This window comes from Pantherophis guttatus, chromosome 13 (genome assembly GCF_059756535.1).
Source record: "Pantherophis guttatus breed Tessera chromosome 13, ASM5975653v1, whole genome shotgun sequence".
NCBI classification, from domain to species: Eukaryota; Metazoa; Chordata; class Lepidosauria; order Squamata; family Colubridae; genus Pantherophis; species Pantherophis guttatus.
Window position 1 is genome coordinate 14,547,501 of NC_142075.1, and position 5,998 is coordinate 14,553,498.

The 5,998-nt window shown below is 40.5% G+C and overlaps 1 long non-coding RNA gene across 3 annotated transcripts in view; it reads left to right on the plus strand.

Annotated features, from left to right (window-relative positions):
• Positions 1–4,761, plus strand: part of LOC117669891 (uncharacterized) — a 93,768-nt gene extending 89,007 nt beyond the window's left edge. For 2 of the 3 annotated variants that reach the window (XR_015729738.1, XR_015729739.1), the window contains exon 5: positions 1,397–1,736. This is a non-coding gene — a long non-coding RNA (uncharacterized LOC117669891). Of the gene's footprint in view, positions 1–1,396 lie in introns of all 3 variants that reach the window. The other variant, XR_015729737.1, reaches the window with a different exon arrangement.
• Positions 4,762–5,998: the final 1,237 nt, after the last annotated feature.

Consider the following 5,998-nt stretch of genomic DNA (forward strand, 5'->3'; position numbering starts at 1 on the left):
AAATAACTTGTGTTTCCACATTAAAAGAGAAGAGGAGGAGGAGGAGGGTTGCAGAGGACGGAGGAAGAAAGATATCAGGGGCCAGCAAAATTGAACTGAGGCTGGAGAGAAAATAATGGGAGCAGGGATAGAGAGAGAAAGCCAAGGAGAGGTGGGGAAAAAATGGTCAGTGTGAAGGAGGGTTTTGCTAAGTAACACGCCGGCAAGATTAAATTGTCCAGAAAGTTTCTCCCTGTGTGTCGATGAAACGGTTGATGGGGTGAGGCGAAGGAGGAGGGGCAGGTCCCTCCTACCAGAGACCATGAATAGAAAATGGGCAAAAGGAAAAGAATCCGATTAAGCAGAAAAAAACTCCACCTCTGACATTTTACTTTATTATTGGAAGGAGTTGTCAGGGGAAGCACTTTTCGATCAGAACTTCCACACTGATCCATTTCCTTTCCAAAGAAATGTGAGTTTTAGCAGAGTGAGGCAGTTGCTATGGAATAACCATGATATTAATAACCCTGGTGTTCTGGGAGGCTTTAGATGGGAGGCAATAGACCATTCACTTCAATTATTTACCCTACTTTTTAAAAATGTCATATCCGCCTTAGTTCCTTCTACCCCACCTCAGGGAGATTATTTGGCGGAGGGTAGCTTGCATAGCTGCGTTTGTGCAGTTGGATGCTAAACTAAAGTAAAATTTGCTAGTTTGTGGTTCGTGACGTTAGCCGAACATAGAAAGTTGATAAATATCTTAAAAGAAACTTTGATAAGCCATTTCTATATTGTTGCCAAAGGAAAATAAATGGACATGTTTTGGGGGGAAATGATGAGTTAGCCAATCTAGAGGAGATTTTATTGTTACCATTTTAATAGATAATAGATAATAGAATTCTTTATTGGGCAAGTGTGATTGGATACACAAGGAATTTGTCTTTGGTGCATAGGCTCTCAGTGTACATAAAAAGAGAAGATACATTCGTCAAGAATCGTAAGGTACAACACTTAATGATAGTCATAGGGTACAAATAAGCAATCAAATCATACTAGGAAACAATCAATATAAATCATAAAGATACAGGAACAAGTTACACTCATACCGTCATAAGTGGGAGGAGATGGGTGAAAGGAACGATGAGAAGATTAATAGTAATAGTAATCCAGACTTAGTGAATAGTTTGACAGTGTTGACGGAATTATTTGTTTTAGTTTGCGGTTCACTAGTGAGAACCATGCCATTGTGTTTGGCCATAACATTGTTCATTGCTTGTGCATAACATGTCACACAACCCCCCCCAAAAAACTTGTGTGTATTCAACTTTTTATACCGCTGTAAGATTTCACAAACATCTATGTAATTCAATCACATGAGTAATTATACTTTTTTTTGTTTGTTTTATTTTCGTTATAGATTTGCAAAAAGGGGAAATTCAAGAACTTGGAAACGGTGATGTCTCAGCCAGATATGCTACAGATGAAAGCACATTTCTCTTCCCCCCCCCCTTTGGACTTCTGGTTGATCTAACCCATCTCTCTTCAAGATGACTTGCACAGAAAATGTTTTGAGACAGCAGGGCCTGCGTTTTCTGTTTTGCCTACTCTCTGACTGAGTAGAGGATTTTTCATCCTTCACCTTTTTCCATGTCTGTCCACCTTTCTTCTTTTGATCACCAAGAAAAATGGAAGTTTTCCTAGAACTGTGACTAAAGGAGGAAGAGGAGGAGGAGGAGGAGGAGGAGGAGGAGGAGGAGGAGGAGGAAGAAGAAGAAGAAGAAGAAGAAGAAGAAGAAGAAGAAGAAGAAGAAGAAGAAGAAGAAGAAGAAGAAGAAGTCGTCTTCTTATTTGTTCTTTAAAATTGTCATTGATTGTGTCTTTACATATTGTGTTATAGTCCCCTGTGGTTGGTTTGCAAGATTGTGTGAGACAAGTCACTGTAGTTTAGTTTAAAAAATCTATATAATCAGGCATGCATTTTAAGCCTGTATGGTAGACATTGATAATTCCATATGATTATTCAAAAGTAAGCCCGTTTGGTTGGGCTCATATACTAAGCAAAGAATATTATATTTGGTTTGGTTTGTCATGTTCAGTGTATTCAGCTAACTATATTTAATGGAATTTAATAGGATTTTTTTTTCACTGAGAGTCATTTGTAATAATTTTGATTGGTAAGGGTTACTCCTTATTCTCTGAGAGTCCACATTAACCCTAAAGGAATTATGAAATTTTGTCTTTGCAAGGCTTGGACGACAACTGTCAATTCTGATGAGTTTTAATGGGGAATCAGACAAATATCATGCAGAATAATAATCATGAACTATTTGATCCTTATGATTTGCTTAAGTTCTGTGCAAGTCAGGTTAAATCCAAAATGAATAGTCAGTTCAAGAAATTAATCCAATATGTACATTCAAATTGGATCCTCAAATGGGATTAATTCATAATTGCCCAGAGTCACCTTATCGGGCCTCGATGGCGAACCTATGGCACGCATGACCAAAGTGGCATGTGAAGCCATGTCACATGGCACGCATGGCCTTGCCTGTTTGTCTTCCGGGTTTCCAGCGCGCATGTGCGCGCGACGATCAACTGTCCTTCACATGCACGGCACTGCCAAAAACCTGTGTGCGCATGCATGCTGGCCAGCTGATTGTTGGGTGTGCATGCATGCCAGAACCTGGAAGTTTGGCTTTTCCAGAGTGCGATCCCTTCACATGTGCTGAAAACCGGCAAGCGCATACACGCCAGCTAGCTGATCATTAGACGCGCATGTGCGCTAGAACCCGTAAGTTCGGCTTTTCCGGAGCATGGCCCCGATGAGCACATGCACATTTGCCATCACAGTTTTAGGGGCTATGGGCAGCATAAAAATGTAATAAAAAAAAATAAAATTCAAAGGAAGAAAACCATTTCTGAAAATGCGCAAGAATTTATAACTCATCAGGATTCATTTAGAACATCAAATTTGACCATTCAATTCTCCTGACTGAACATGTTCCCAGGCTTAATTTCTATGGCTAATTTTTGTTTTCAGCCTTTCCCAGAAGGGAAGAACCTAAGACTTTATGGCACCTTAAAGACTGTCATATTTATGATGCCACACAGGCTGTGGTCTGGGGAAACACGTGATGATTTTGGTCGTGAAGATTATATGTCTTCTGCAGAATGGGAGACAGGCTTCCCTTCAATAATGTTCATTGGGAATCACATGTGTGGGACAATGTTTTTGTCCTGGTTGTGTGTTTCTCTTGTATTTCTTGTGTGTTTCACCATTGAAATAAAATACGGGTATGCACCAACCCAACAGAACTCCAGAACATCAGAGTTGGAAGGGACCTTAGAGGTCTTCTAATCCAACCCCCTGCCTTGGTGGTGCAGCAGACTAAAGTGCTATTAAGTAGCACCAGCTGCCTGCAATTACTGCGAGTTCAAATCTCACCAGGCTCAAGGTTGACTCAGCCTTCCATCCTTTCGAGGTAGGTAAAATGAGGACCCGGATTGTGGGGGCAATAAGCTGACTTTGTATAAAAAAGAACACTACTAAGCAGGTATGTACAAAAGTATGAAGGCTATTGCTTAACGCATTGTAAGCCACCCTGAGTCTCCGGAAAAGGGCAGCATATAAATCGAACCAATAAATAAACAATAAATAAATAAGTAACAATAGAGCCTTGGTAGTACAGTGGTCTAAGGCACCCTGTTAAGCTGGTTATTAAGACCAGCTGCCTGCAATTACTGCAGGTTCGAATCTCGCCAAGGCTCAAGGTTGACTCAGCCTTCCATCCTTTCTAAGGTAGGTAAATTGAGGACCCGGTTGTGGGGGCAATAAGCTGACTTTGTATAAATATACAAAAGGATGAAGGCTATTGCTTTAACGCATTGTAAGCCGCCCTGAGTCTCCAGAGAAGGGCGGCATATAAATCAAATTAAAAAAAAAAAAACTTCTGAAGGCAAGCCATTCACTGGTTCATTGTTCTCACTGTCAGGAAATTTCCCCTTAGTTCTAGGTTGCTTCTCTCCCAGGTTAGTTTCCATTCATTGCTTCTTGTCTTGCCTTCTGGTGCTTTGGAAAAATAAGTTGACCCTCTCTTCTTCGTGGCAGCCCTTCATGTATTGGAACACTGCTGTCATGTCACCCCTAGTCCTTCTTTTTATTGTACATGATTCCAAATTGCTCAGTTTCTGAGAATTAGTGGGATGTTGCCTCCATGGGGTACCGGAATTCAGCTAGGATCCACTCACCTAGCATCAATATGTAGTCAAGAATAAGGCTCTGCCTTACAATTGTTTCAATTATACCGTGGACCCAGTATGCCGTCTTTAAAATGTTCTAGCTTTAAAATAATGTCAACTTAGGATACTGGTGGTATCAAGGCCTACTTTGCACACAGCTTTCATGTATTATGGTGTTAATGAAAAGGAGATAATAACATCTCATAGAAAAGAACTACATGTAAAGAGGGTTACTATCTGGGGAACCCACAGGTTTGTGCCAAGGCTCAGGTCTCAACGAATGGTTGCGAAGCATTTCTAGCAGTCTAAACCGATCCAGGAATTCTAAGCTGCAATATTATATCCACTTATCTGGAAGAAATCCCCACTGAATATAATACGATGTATATCTAAGCACACATAGGATTTGAAAGCCTTTTGCTTTTAGCAAGGATTTTGGGATTCCTGTATTTCTATTTTTCACTCGGTTCCCTGTAGATTTGGGCTTCGTAGCTCTCTTTGATGTGTATTTGTTTCGAAATAAAAAATTACTGTTTGATTTTACATCACCTTCTCGCTGTCATTGGCTTGTTTGGATACCTCCGTTTGGAATGAGAAAGTAGATTTATTCTATTGATCACCGATACTTCGTTCTTCAGCTTAAAAAGTTGCCAAGAGAATTCACCAATCAATAAAACCAAAGTCTCTTTCCTTGGGGTTATTAACTAAAAAATGTGAGCTATAGAAAGACAAGAAAAACTCCTGCAAGTCTTCATGTTAAAGCTAACTCTATCTTGCTTTCCTCTATATTCTATAGCGCTTTGCCACTCCACTCGTCAAAGCTTCCAGATAAGACATATTTTTTAAAAAAAGCAATACGCGTAAAGAAATTCTTAGTGGCAGCAACTAACATTTGTGGCGAGGAATCAGAATTGTCTCCATGATTTTAAAAGTGTCTATGAATACTAAGAAATATACATGTTGGAGTAGAGATGGGTTTCAGCAGGTTCTGACCAGTTCTGGAGAACCGGTAGTGGAAATTTTGAGTAGTTCGGAAAACCGGTAAATATCACTTCTGACTGGCCCCATCCCCAGCTATTCTCTAACTCCCAAGTCCCAGCTGATCGGGAGGAAATGAGGATTTTACAGTATCCTTCCCCTGGTGTGGGGTGGGAATGGAGATTTTGCAGTGCCCTTCCCCCAGGAGTGGGGAGGGAATGAGGGTTTTGCAGTATCCTTCCCCTGGTGTGGGGTGGGAATGGAGATTTTGCAATATCCTTCCCCTGGAGTGGGTTGGGAATGGGGATTTTGCAGTATCCTTCCCCTGGAGTGGTGAGGGAATGGAGATTTTGCAGTATCCTTCCCCTGCCATGCCCATCAAGCCACACCCACAGAATCAATGGTAAAAAAAAATTTGAAACCCACCACTGGTTTGGAGGAAGATGGTGACAACGATGATACTTATTTTAATTCACAACCTTTGCTGTTCATTTTAGTCTCTGATAAGACGGGATGAAAATAAAATTAGTTTGGGGTTTTCTTTTTGTTTCTTTGGCAACATTTTTGGTTCCCCACCAAAGTAAATGTGCCACCCGAGTCAGACTTTGGGGTAAAGATCCAGATCCTATTCAGCAAAATGAGAAGAATAAGTCAGTCAAAGAGAGCAATGCCGGCTTTATTCCATTTTTTATTTATTTTATTTATTTATTTTATTTTATTTCGAATTTATATACCGCACCTTCTCCCGAGGGACTCAGGGCGGTGTACAGCCAGATAAGAACATACAATACAAACATTAAAA